Source organism: Mustela erminea, chromosome 20, assembly GCF_009829155.1.
Source record: "Mustela erminea isolate mMusErm1 chromosome 20, mMusErm1.Pri, whole genome shotgun sequence".
NCBI classification, from domain to species: Eukaryota; Metazoa; Chordata; class Mammalia; order Carnivora; family Mustelidae; genus Mustela; species Mustela erminea.
Window position 1 is genome coordinate 8,925,850 of NC_045633.1, and position 12,858 is coordinate 8,938,707.

At 44.3% G+C, this 12,858-nt stretch overlaps 1 long non-coding RNA gene across 1 annotated transcript in view; it reads right to left on the minus strand.

Annotated features, from left to right (window-relative positions):
• Nucleotides 1-5,469, minus strand: part of LOC116580800 — a 41,241-nt gene extending 35,772 nt beyond the window's left edge. The window contains exon 1 of the long non-coding RNA XR_004281796.1: nucleotides 5,352-5,469. This is a non-coding gene — a long non-coding RNA (uncharacterized LOC116580800). The remainder of the gene's footprint in view (nucleotides 1-5,351) is intronic.
• Nucleotides 5,470-12,858: the final 7,389 nt, after the last annotated feature.

Genomic DNA, 12,858 nt, shown 5'->3' on the forward strand with positions numbered 1-12,858 from the left:
AGGTCACTACACTGAATGGCAAACATGCTTTCTTCTGCTTTATGCAATAGACCCAGCAGACGGCTCCCAGCAGTGCTTTCTCTTCACTTTCTCCTCCTGCATCTGCAAGATGGAGAAAAGGTCTTACTTGTCAGAGTTGGCCGGATGATACTCCAGCCTCAGTAGAGAGAGGCACAGACTTTCCCTATTCCTTTTCTTTCTTCCCTGGGCCTCCATGTAGCCAGCTCCCAGGCAGAAGACAAAGCCAGTCTCCAAGCCCTGTCCCAGCTCTGCCTGCATCCAGTGTGGAAGACCAGTCCACCATTCTCATCCAGGCCATATTCTATGACCTATGCCTCCACCCCTGCCCACCTCTCTCCCTCCCAACTGTCCTTTAGTTCTTGTTCATGGTATGTAGAAACATGTTGTTCAGACCACATGCAGGAAAGCAGAAATGAGTGACAGCATCTAGTTACTCAGAAAACTCTGCATATACCCAGAGAACAATGGCTTGTATAATTCCCACTTTGCGTATGAGAAAATAGAGTCCAGGGGACTTAAAGAGCTTAATATATAGAGCAGGTAGTAGAGCCAGGATTCTATGACTGATTTTCAAATTCTAAATCCTTCTGCCCTTTATCAACATTCATTATTTTCCACTTGTAGAAATTCCACTCATTTCACCCCAAAGAAAAATGCATCTGTATATATCTGTGTATGTAGCAAAGTAAAAAACATGCATAGAAGAAAAATATAACATATGTATATAATATAAAATAAAATCATACAATCCCCCATGTAACATCTAGGTGGTTGGAAGAATGTGTGAAAACCAAATTTTGTTATCTACCACCTTGACTTATTGGGCTCAGAGCTCCTTCTCTCCTTCCTCACTCACAGGAGACTCTCAAGGCACCAGCCTTGCTTCATCTGATTCCTCAGTCTGAGCAATGTTCTCATTAGAACAGATTCCACCCTCAGTGCAACCCAGCCTTTGGATAGAGGCTCTGTGGAGTTCATGATAATAGACTTGGCCCACAGTTCCAGTCAGGCAGACATGACTGAGACGCCTGCAGTGCTCAGCCCAGAGTGTGGGTGGAAGACAATAGAATTGAACATGGACCTGGCTAGACACAGAGAATAGTGGTGGTTTGCAGAGACTGAGCAGCCAGAGTCTTCTCCTCCTGCTTAGCTTTCAGGCAGGGATCTAGGAGGAGGTAGACGCTGAATAGGGTGTTGAGTAATGGGTGCAATAATGCCAACTGGATCACCAGGTGCTCTGGGGTCGAATTTTTCTCAATTAATGAATTAATGCTTGCCACACAGGGACAGCATGTGCACTTTGGGGCCTGGTGAGAGAGCAGGACAGTGCTCTTCTCCCATTAATCCCAGAAAGGATTTTCTCATCTTCTGAACATGAGGGCAGGTGCTTTCGGGTTGTCAGAGCTGGAAGCAGCTGCAGTAGAATAAAAGGAGCATGAGCTTTGCAATCAGAAACCTGGACTCTAATTCCAAATTTGTTTACATATGAACCACAGGGCCTTGGGCAAATCACCACGTTTTCCCGAAGTGCACCTTTCTCATCCTTATCAATATATACATAAACAAATAATATAAGTAAATACATAAATATTGTACATATACAAAGCAATATATATGCAATTTTTATAACATATTTACATATTTATATGTGTGTTTATATACATTATATAATACATGCATTAAAATATAATAAACTTAAAATATATTTATACATATATATAATATTTTTAAAGATTTATTATTTACTTTTCAGAGAGAGAGAGAATGCCGTAGGCAGATGCAGAGGGAGAGAAAAACTGAGTAGACTCCACATGGAGCATGGAGCCCAACGCAGGGTTTGATCCTAGGACCCTGAGATCATGACCTGATCTGAAACCAAGAGACAGACACCTAACTGACTGCACCACCCAGGCACCCCCAAATATATAAATATTATATAACATACACACACACACACACACACACACACATTTGATCTTGGGGAAAGTATCCTCTGAGACTAAGTTTCCCCCTTCTGTAAAAGAGGTCTTGTATTGGGCCCACATCAGTGGGCTGACGGGAGGACAGAATGAGACTAATGACATAAGACGTGGAGACACTCAATAAGTGGTGCCCATCTCCCCTTAGCACAAGTGTCATCTTGGGAAACATTGATCCCATTATGTGCTTCACGTCTGTCACCTCTGCCAGATTTTGAGCCCAATGACAGTAGGAACCATCTCTGCCTGTGGGTCATTGTTCCCAAGTCCATGCCAACGTGGTACTCAAGAAACTGCAGAGCTTGAACAAATGACTAAAATGAGGACATTAGGTCCTTCATCCAGGAACTGTGGCAGCAGCAGAAGAGATCAGACGCAGGGGAGGGTATTGTGTGCCGCTGAAGGCCATGAAAACAAGAAAAATGGTTATTGACATCGTCGGTGAGATGCAGAGGGGATCACAGACCACTGGGTGGGAACAGGGGTGAGAAGGAGGAGAAAAGGACTGGGGAAAAGATGCCAAGAGGAACTGTGAGGAGGAGGCCTGAGGGAATGGAAGGAGGAAGGACAGAGAAGGTGACAGACACCATGGCTTTTGTATAAAATATCCAGGCCCTAGGCAAGGACTGAGCATCAACCCATCTGTGCCAACCACGAAGCTGACGTGTGTGTGCATCTTTTCCTCCTGAACACTGACCTTTCTCAGAAGGATTGTTTGAGGCATTCGTTCATTCATTCATTCATTCAATAATTACGTACTGGTTCCCCAATGAGTGCACCTTACTGAGCACTTACTAGTTTCACTTCAAAGTGCAGTGAATATAGCAATGAACAAAAGAAACCAAGTTCCTGTTCTATGGAACTTACACGCCAGCGGAGATAGACAAATAATAAGTAAATAAGCCCCTAAAGACATTATGTCCAGGATAAGTGCCATCAAAGAAATAAAACTGCAGAGAGCTACAGGGAATAACAGGAATTGGAGCTCTGTTATTGAGAGAGGTCAGAAAAAGACCTCTCTCCGAGAGATACGAACTGTGAGGAAATAGGATAGAACAGTATTCCGAGCAGATGGAACAGCAGGAGTAAAGGCTCCTGAGTGGGAGCCCAGTTGACGCAGCTGGGCGGGGTAGAGTGAGCAAGGCAGAAGCAGGAGGTGAGATCAGAGAGGTGGTGGGGCACCTGATCGTGTGGGGCCTCCTCCCCCATGACAAGGAGGAGTCAGATGAGTGTGACTGTCTGACACAGTCTTTACCAGATCGCTCTGGCTGCCTTGTGGAGAACAGACGGAGGGCAAGAGTGGCCGGAGGAGACCAGTGAAGGAAGGGGACTGTTGTTGTTCAGGTGAGAGTGATGGGGCCTGGAACCAGGGTGTGATGCAAGTCGTGGGAAGCCCCTGAAATGAGGCCTTTTTCCACCTGCGAAGGCACTCGATTTGTGTCAGAAATCAGAGGTGGAACTAAAGGGAATCTTGAACCTTAGCTGGTCTAGGCACCCTCATAACCTGGCATGAAGCCCCAGTTCAACAGTCTTCCACGTCATGGCTCCTGTTTGGTCCCTGTCACCGTCCCTTCTATTTCTGTGGCTTTGGAGAGACAGATCCACCAAGAGCTACTGCACTTTAGAGGCTGACAGTAAAATTAAGAACAACTTGCTTTTCATTTATAATTTATGCATTATACACCACCTACTTCCCAAAAGGATTTGAGACCGCTTACAATAACAATCATCTTTAAACCATCTGCACAGCCACTGAAAAACATGTTTTCGGAGAATCCTTAATGGCACAAGAAAATGTTCAAAACACAACTTTAAGAGAAAAAGACAGGACACGACACTGTATTTACTATAATATTGTTACATAATATAAAGACAGAGAGAAGAGAGAGAAGAAAGAGGGAGAGAGTGGGGAAGAGGAAGAGAGGGAAAAGGAAGGGAATAGAAATGGGGAGGCGAGGGAAAAATTAACTGGAAAGGAACATTAACAGTGGTTATTTCCCTTCTTAAAATGGTCTGGAGAGACCTCATTTTTAATAACATGGTTCCCTGAGATGTTGTAACTAAGATGATTTTGAAGGGTAGTAACATCTTTTTAATGTTAATAGTTATGTATTTATAGATCAAATGCGTATTTTAAAAATACAACTGAAGTGCACAGGCTCAATCTCATCTGTCCCTCCAGATCCATTCTCTACTCCCCTCTGCCCTGCTCTGTGCAGAGGAGACTCCTTTTGTCTCTTCTAGCCTTTGGCTGGTTGGAGCCAATAGGGACTCCAGTGAAAAATGAGAGGGCAGAAGAGAGAGGGCTGAGGGTAATTCTCTCCACAAGCCCCCCACCACCATGACCTTCTTGCCTTACCCCAGCCCTGGAACCACCATGTCCCTCGGCTGTCTCCCAGGGCTCCACCTGCCCTCGCGTCCCACTAACATTGTCTGCTTTCCTCTCTGCTAGTTCCTACTGTTTCACTGTCTTTTGCTGCTTCTCTCAACCCAGCCCTCAACTCAAGAGCAGTCCCTTTATACAGATTCCTGCTCACCCACTTTACTCCCTCCCCCAACCTGAGACTCTGATTCTGTAAGTCTGGGCAGGGCCTGAGAAGTCATTTCACATAGACTCTCAGGAGACACCAAACCTTGAGGAACAGTCCCTTGGTTTAACTCTTTGCACGTGTTGTCTACTTCCTGCCTACTCATACTTGAGCACAGCAGTCCAACAGAAGATTCTGCGATGGTGGAAATGCTCTATAATATTCTGCACCCTCCAGTGGGGTAGCCATACGGGGCGTGTTAGTACTCATAAGTGGCTAGTGCAATTGAGGAATTTTATTACATTTTAATTTTATTCCATTTGGTTAATAAAAATAATTAGTTCTGAGTTAACAGAAGTAGTTGACACTTTCAACATTTGACTTGGAAATTTCTTTGACCAGACTGACAGGTTCATGAGGTACTCTTTCCACCTCCAGGTTCCTGCGGGGCACATTCTGCTAATGGTTCTGGCAGTTCATTCTTCGAGTCCCATTTTCTCCTGCCTCCACGAGCAATATTCTCCCTGCCCTTCCCGCCTCCGTTTACAGTCTCCTTGAGGTCAGGTAATGCCTGGTTCCAAGGCCATTGCCACCCATTTTACGTTTAGGTGACCTCAGCAACATACGTCCAGGTACTGATTTCTCTTTCAGTTATGTATCGATGCTCAAGACTTAGTGACTTAAATCAATAACCATTTTACTATCTCTCCTGATCCTATGGATTGACGAGGTTCAGCCAGCTAATTCTTCTGCTCTATATGGCTGAGGATGCAGTTATCTGTGAAGCACAACTGGTACAGAACATCCATGATGGCTTACTCACCTGGCCAGCAGCTGAGGTCAGCTGGATGCTCAGGTGGGACCATTAAGCAGACTGCCTCACTTCTTACCCATGTGTCTTCTCCATGCAGCCTGAGCTTCTCACAGCATGGCATCTGGGTTCTGAGAGGCAAGAAGCAGAAACTGCTCAGAAATCCCAGGACATCATTTCTGGCTTCCTTTTAGTGGCTAAAGCCAGTCATGGAACAGTACAGATTCAAGGGACACGAGTTCCACCGCTTGGCGTGAGGCATGGCACATGCACAGGTAGAGGAGAGGGATGGCTGGGGCCAGCTTAGGAGACGGGCTGTCACATTGCCTCTGCCCTTAGTGAGCGTCTTTCACAGCCAGGATAAACTACGCAGACCGCCGCTTCTCAAACATCAGTGTACCCATAATCCCCCGAAGGTTGCGTGACAACGCAGCTCTGTTTTAGTAGATCTAAGTGGGTCCGAGGAAGCCAAGTTTCAAGTGATGGCAGATACTGCTGGTTCAAAGATCACACTCTGAGTAACAAGGATGCTGTTTTATACTGGAGGTAGCGAAGGGTTTAGGATCACAGACGAAGTTCAAAAACCTTTTTTTTGCTGTGTATCCTTGAGTACCCACTAGCTCAGTTCTCCCACGTGTTAAAATGGAATAGTGGAACAATTCCAAGAACCAATAAGAAGAAGCACAATATGGTACCACTGAGTCTCTTGTTATCTGTGTGTCTTGGGGCACTTAATTTCTCCTCTCTGAGCTTTAGTTTCTTCACTTAAAATTACAGTGGGAATGGGAATGATAGTACGTACCACACAGGGTAGTTATGAATATTTGGGAAAACATGGAATTAACATGTGGTGAATATATGAGAAGATATGGGATATATACTGTTTCCCCTTTCCCCTTCCTCCCTCTCAACCCATCAAACATATCCCAGCAGGTCAGCATTTGTTACAATTTGGTGGGTAGATAGGGTGGAAGGAAGCCAGGACTGAGGTTCTAAGGTAAGTGAAGTTGGAAGCTAATCCATGATCCACATCTAACAATGACCAAGTCCACAGAAAAGTAGGAGTTTGCTTCTCCTTCTCCCCCTCGTGGATTAGAGCCAAGGGAATAAGCAAGAACCGTATTTGTCCTGGATACCTGGCAAATAGCCTCAGCTCTATCCTTTGTGGGATCAGTGGCTGCTGTGATTAATGATCCCAGCTGGGAAATTCAGCTGTGCCATTATCACAGTGAGAAGGGTCACCAAGTCCCAGAAAGCTCCTGAGCGAGTTCCACATGGGCTATGCCCCCATGGGGACCCTTGAACACTCCTGGAAATCAGAGACTCCAGACCACTAAGGACAGTTCAAGTCTGTCTGGTCATGTATTCAGACTCTCTTGTAGTCACTGAAATCCGTATAGAAAACAAAATGGCTCTCACGACTTGATGTCAGGATGGGAATCCAAACTATCCTACCTGGGAATAAGGCCACAAATGACAAGGCAAGAAACAATGCTTGATGTTCATTTTGCACTTCACGCTATGTTCTGAGATAACGTATACACATGCACTATCTCATCTTTACAGCAACTCTAGGAAGAAGACAGCATAATAACCCCCATTGCCTATATAAGGAAACCAAGGACAGAGAAATGAGGTGATCTACTCAAGGTCCTACAGGGACGTGGCAGGGCTTGCACTTAAAATCAGATCTGCTTCATGACAAAAACTGAAGAGGTTTTTGAGTGCTGGAGGCAGGTAGCATCTCACAAATACAAATAAGGATTCTCTCTTGGTTCAATGACTAAGATGTTGGTCCCTTGTGCCAACACACACATATACCCCTTGGGAAGAGAGAGCAGCCATAATAAAGCAGGACTTTAGGAAGCTAACTCCTGAGTTCTAGTGACCAAGGCAGAATTGGGGGAATCTATTGCTCTGATCCCATCTGATCTGAATACACTGCGCTGTATATATGGGACCTGGCACCGTATACCTGGGTGACCAGTGGTTCCAGGCTGGGTGCTCCAGGCATCTGAGGTTGGGCACTGTTCTATGTCATTTTCCCTCCCATGCAGGCCTCTTCTTCCCCAGTGGGCTGTGCCTTCCTTAAGGACCCAGACCATATCACATCCTGCTTCAAACCCTCTGCACTGCCTGTCCAGGTCCCTCAGAGAAGATCCTCCTCCTCTGGAGTCACTCCGTCTCTACTGGCTGCTCCTCCAACCTTTCTTCAGTCCAACTTAAAAATCCCTCAGGGACACTGTCCTTCAGCACAGAGCATCCAAAGTCCTTCGTAAACTCATCCTGTGCCCTTCCTTCACCCACATCTGTCTCTCCAGCCACGCCCTGGAGCGTCACAGCAGGTTCTCACTTGCCCGCTTTTACTCATGCTCTTTCCTACACCTGCAAGGTCTTTTCCTCAACTTACTCCCCTAACAGTATGGCCTTCAGCAAATCACCTCACCTCTCAAAGATTCAGCTGACCCAGCATTCCAAGAGGCTAATAACTATGCCTCTCTCACAAGTGGTTGGACGATTAAGAAAGACAAGATAGGCAACATTGGGGGCGCCTGGGTGGCTCCGTGGGTTAAAGCCTCTGCCTTCGGCTCGGGTCATGGTCCCAGGGTTCTGGGATCGAGCCCCGCATCGGGCTCTCTGTTCGGAGGGGAGCCTGCTTCCTCCTCTCTCTCTCTCTCTCTCTCTGCCTGCCTCTCTGTCTACTTGTGATCTCTGTCTGTCAAATGAATAGGTAAAATATTGAGAAAAAAAAAAAAAAAACATTTAAGATAGGCAACATTGCCAGAACAGTCTGGCAGCCATTAGTGACTCCACCTGGCTAGAGTGGGGAGGAGGTCTAATCCTCCGCCCAGAATCCTCCCTGCCAATAGCACCTTAGTCAATTTTATGTTTTTCCAAGGAAGCGTCTTTTTCTCGCTTGTCCTCTACCCAAGGCTTTTTCCTTCCAGAAAACCTAACTCTGAATGATTTACAGGGAATAAAGGAAAGTGGTGCTTTCTTCTCTCCTATGATCAAGGGAGAAAAGAGACGGAGAGATAGATAGTCCAAGGAAGAGACAACTTTGGAATGGTCATTGGACTTGGAGAGATTTAGAGCCAAGCTTAGGGATGGGGGACAAGAGGATTGATCACTTCCTTTCTCTGAGAGAGTGACTTGAAGTGTAAGGACAGTCTCATTCAAGACCAAACAAATCACTTTCTTGGCAGACTACTACCATTTGTTGCCCTTTGGGAAAATCATGAGCAGAAGGGGAAAAATATTAGAAAAGTATTTTACCCTAAAAGCCCCACAGACTTTTGGATGAATTGCCTGCCATGACTAGAGCCACAGGGAGGTTTCAAGCAGTTACTCGCCCAAGATTCTCATAAATTGTCAGCTTCGACAGTCGGATGCTAAACTGAACTTGAGGGAGAAGAGAAAGAGGCATAAACATTAAATACATAATCTTTCAAGTGTGTCCCTTCATTTCCTGACTGTTTCTTCTCCAAAGGGAACCATTTTATCTTTTCTTTCTCCTTTTTTTTTCTGACTTGACATTGCACGGAGGAGTGAGAGATCATCGGTAAGATTTCTGATTCACCACACTAACAACGGAACTCTAAGAGAGAGCAATTCAGCGAAAAGCAGAGTGTGGGAGACAGCTGTCTTGGTTGTGTCTCCCTGCTCTGTCACTTTCCCAGGACATGTCTTCCAGTGAGGGGCTGAACCCAAGCTCCACTTCCCTCATCTGCAAAATGGATAACACCATGCCAACCACTCAGGGTTGTCGGGAAACCAAAGTGGAAGAAGACATATACAAGGCAGTACATAGTATGCACTCAACACATGGCTGTGATTATTGTTCTGAGGGCTGTTATTTTACTTGAATTCACTGAAAATACTTCCGTAGTCACCTAGAAGAGTCCTCTGTGCCTCAACACTCTTATTTCCCTCCCTGCTCCATTTTTCTACGTAGCCCTTATTGGCACCTGATATTTACTTCCTTGTTTGTAATTATCTCTTTTCCTCATAATAAATGCAATCCCCTTAAGGGAAAAGATCATCTACTTTGTTTTATTACAAAAGTTCCAACACTTATCAAATGCTTAGCACATAGTAGATGGTCAATAAACATTTGTTGGAAGAATGACTCACAGAGTGTTACAATCATTAAAGGCTCAATTAGGGCCAGAGACTGTTCCAAGATGGAGTACACACAAGGCTGGCCACTGATGCCCACTGTCAGCTGGTAGCTCAGCAGGGCCCAACCCCAGGCGTACTTCCCATTGCCTCTCCAGCATGGCAGTCTCAGAGTAGTTCCATATCTCACACTGCAGTTGGATTCCCCCAAAATCAGTGCCTCAAGATGACAAGGTAGAAGCTTTGCCTTTTACTGACCTCAAGGCTCAATAAACTGAAACTCACAGGGTGTTACTCCTGCCATAATAGTCTATTAGTCAAAGCAGTCACAGGCGTACCCGGGGACAAGAGGAGGGGACACAGACTCAACTTCCTGATGGGAGGAGTGTTAAAGGATTTGAAGCCTTGTTTTCAAACCTCCACAGACATGATCTCAAATGCCTACAGGGACTAGACAGGTAGAAGAAGTACGTGAGGTAGATGTTGATGCGTGCTTAATAGAGAGGAGTGGGAACTATGGGGGAATGAAGTCTTTTGCCCTTTCTGGAAAGACCAACCAGAACTCAGCTCAAGTGAAGCGTGGAATTTCCCAATTTTAAAAACACATGAGCCCAAGAGGGTAAGTCTCAGCACCCATGGGTTTTCACTCGTTGACTCCAAAGATAAATGATCTTAGGTAGTGCTTTGTGTGAGCAAGGGGTGTGCCTTCCTTCACATTGGGTAACCTTGAAGGAACTCTGGAGTACACCTCTTCAAAACATGAAACGATGGGAGTCAGACAAAGACTTCTTTGGTAGAAATGGGTTGTTCTGGGAGCTAGGAAAAAGAATAAGGGGGTGCCTGGGTGGCACAGTGCATTAAGTGTCTGCCTTTGGCTCAGGTCATGATCTCAGGGTCCTGGGATCGAGCCCCGCATCGGGCTCCCTGCTCAGCGGGAAGCCTGCTTCTCCCTCTGCCACCACCTGCTTGTGCTCTCCCTATCGCTATCTCTCTCTGACAAATAAATTCTTTAAAAAAAAAAAAAAGAATAAGAAAATGGAATGAGGTAAAACATTTCTTGACACGTGCCAGGCATTTTACATGTATCATTCCATCTAATCATCACCAACAACCCTATGGGATCGTGCAAATAACCTTCCTATCACAGGGTGATTAGGTCCCAAGTGTCACACAGGTAGAAGGTGGTGGAGTCCAGGTAGCCAGGACCCAAGAGCCCAAACACACAAACCCTCCCCACCAGACCAGGCTCCTGGGAGCTACCAAGGATGCATAATTAATGTGCTGGCCCAGAAGGGGTCACCCAAACACGAGATCACTGAGCTGAAGGGGCCAAATGGTTTACCATCCTCTACATCGAACATCTCCTGCTTGGTGGTCTCCACGCCGGAAGAACTTCCTTATGATAATATTAATATTAACCACAATGTTTAGTAACAATAAAAATACCATTTCTAGAGTGCTCCCATGTGTCATCTTCCCTTTGTATATATGTATGTATACATATTTTTACATTTACATTTAATCCTTAAAATAGTCCATTTTACAGACAAGGAAACCAAGGCATAGAGAAGGAAACACAGGAACATGGGGTACAGTTAGAATAATAGTCTAAGGCTATTTGACCCAAAGCCTGTTCTCTCAAAACCCAGGCTACCCTGCCTGAACACTCTCCCACCTTATATGCCACCTTCATCGATGAAGTTGGAATGGCCTGTGTCCATCAATACAGGACCCAACAGGAGAGGCCAGCAGGCTGTCTCTCAAGGAGCCCCACTGGATTCATTCATTCCTTGTGCCTCACAAACCCAAGGACTGAGGACCCTACAGTCAGTGGTGTTCAGAGAGACTGAAGCTTGCTGGCAAAACTCACGAGAGATGGGCACATATGCCAGAATGAATTCTCAGTAAATGTGTCCGCTTACAATGATTAGTTGAAAGGCCAAGAAGACCAGAGTGCCTCTGCTGCCATGAACAGCACATTTGTTCCTTGTCTGGAGCCAAAGGACAATCATGTTCCCACTAAACAGATATTTGTGGAACATCTGCACAGCGGTGAACAAAAGCAGGTATAGCAAAAAGGTAGTTAGGTGAGCATATCATATCTAAACTATGCGGAGTTTCTCTGGGTTGTAGGTGACAGAAGACCACTTGTATTTAAGCAGAAAGAACAGTTTATTACACACAAAAATATGGGGGTGTCTCATGGTACCCACCATAGACAAAAATTAAACCCTGGTCTCAAGAGAAATAGAAGAACAAGAAAAACAGAAACCATGGGATCCTCTTTCTCTTTCTCTCAAATATATATTTGAATATGTATATAGAAATTTATATCTCTATATACATATTTATTTATATATACATATATTATATATTAAATGTATATATATATAATATTTATATAATAATTACAATTTATAATGTAATAACAATATATTTTACAATATATTTTATATAAACATATATTCGTATATATTTATATAATAAATATATTTATATATTAAGTAAATAATATATTTATATATTTATGAGTATAAATATATTTTCTGTTTCTATATAGTATACATATGCTATGTATACTATATGAATTTTATTTATAATACATATAAATTACATATTTTTTTATATATGTATTTCTCCTAATGCCTCTCTCTCCACCCATAGTCTGTCATATCATCTTTTCTCCATCCATCTGCTTCATCCTTGTATAAGTCAGAATTCTTGGCTTCACAGAAACTGATTCTGAATGAATTGAACCGAAAAAGAATTTACTGAAAGGCTATTAGGAAGCCCAAAGAACAAGACCAAAAACAAAAACAAAAACAAAAAACAGGGATAAAGAAAAGCTAGACAGACAGACACAACCAACATCCCACTGCAGACCAAGCCCAGTAAGGACGCCACTGCTGCCACTCCTGCAAACCCATCATCTCAGCTTGGCCAGCCTCCCCACCTGCTGGCACCAGGCGCCACGTTAACAGGCGCCACGTAAAGTCTTTACTTCGCCCATAGCACACTTGTGAGCTTTTGTTATGGTAACTTATAATTGCATATAATATACACACATACTATATACACACATATATATACAATATAAACATACAGATAGATATATAAGCACACACCCAAGTAGAGAGAATAATATAAGGAACTCCCATCACTAACTTAAATAATTCTCAACACTCGGCCCATTCCCACAGACCCCATAACATTTTGAAACAAATATCTTCATCCTATCATTTGACCCACGGCTACTTCAACACATGTCTGCAGAACAGGGTTTCATGACCTTGACATTACCAACACCTTGGGCCCCATCATTCTTTGCTGAGGGTGCTGTCCTGAGTACAATGTTTAGAAGCACCCCTGGTCTCCATACACAACCTGAGGGTAGCCTCTT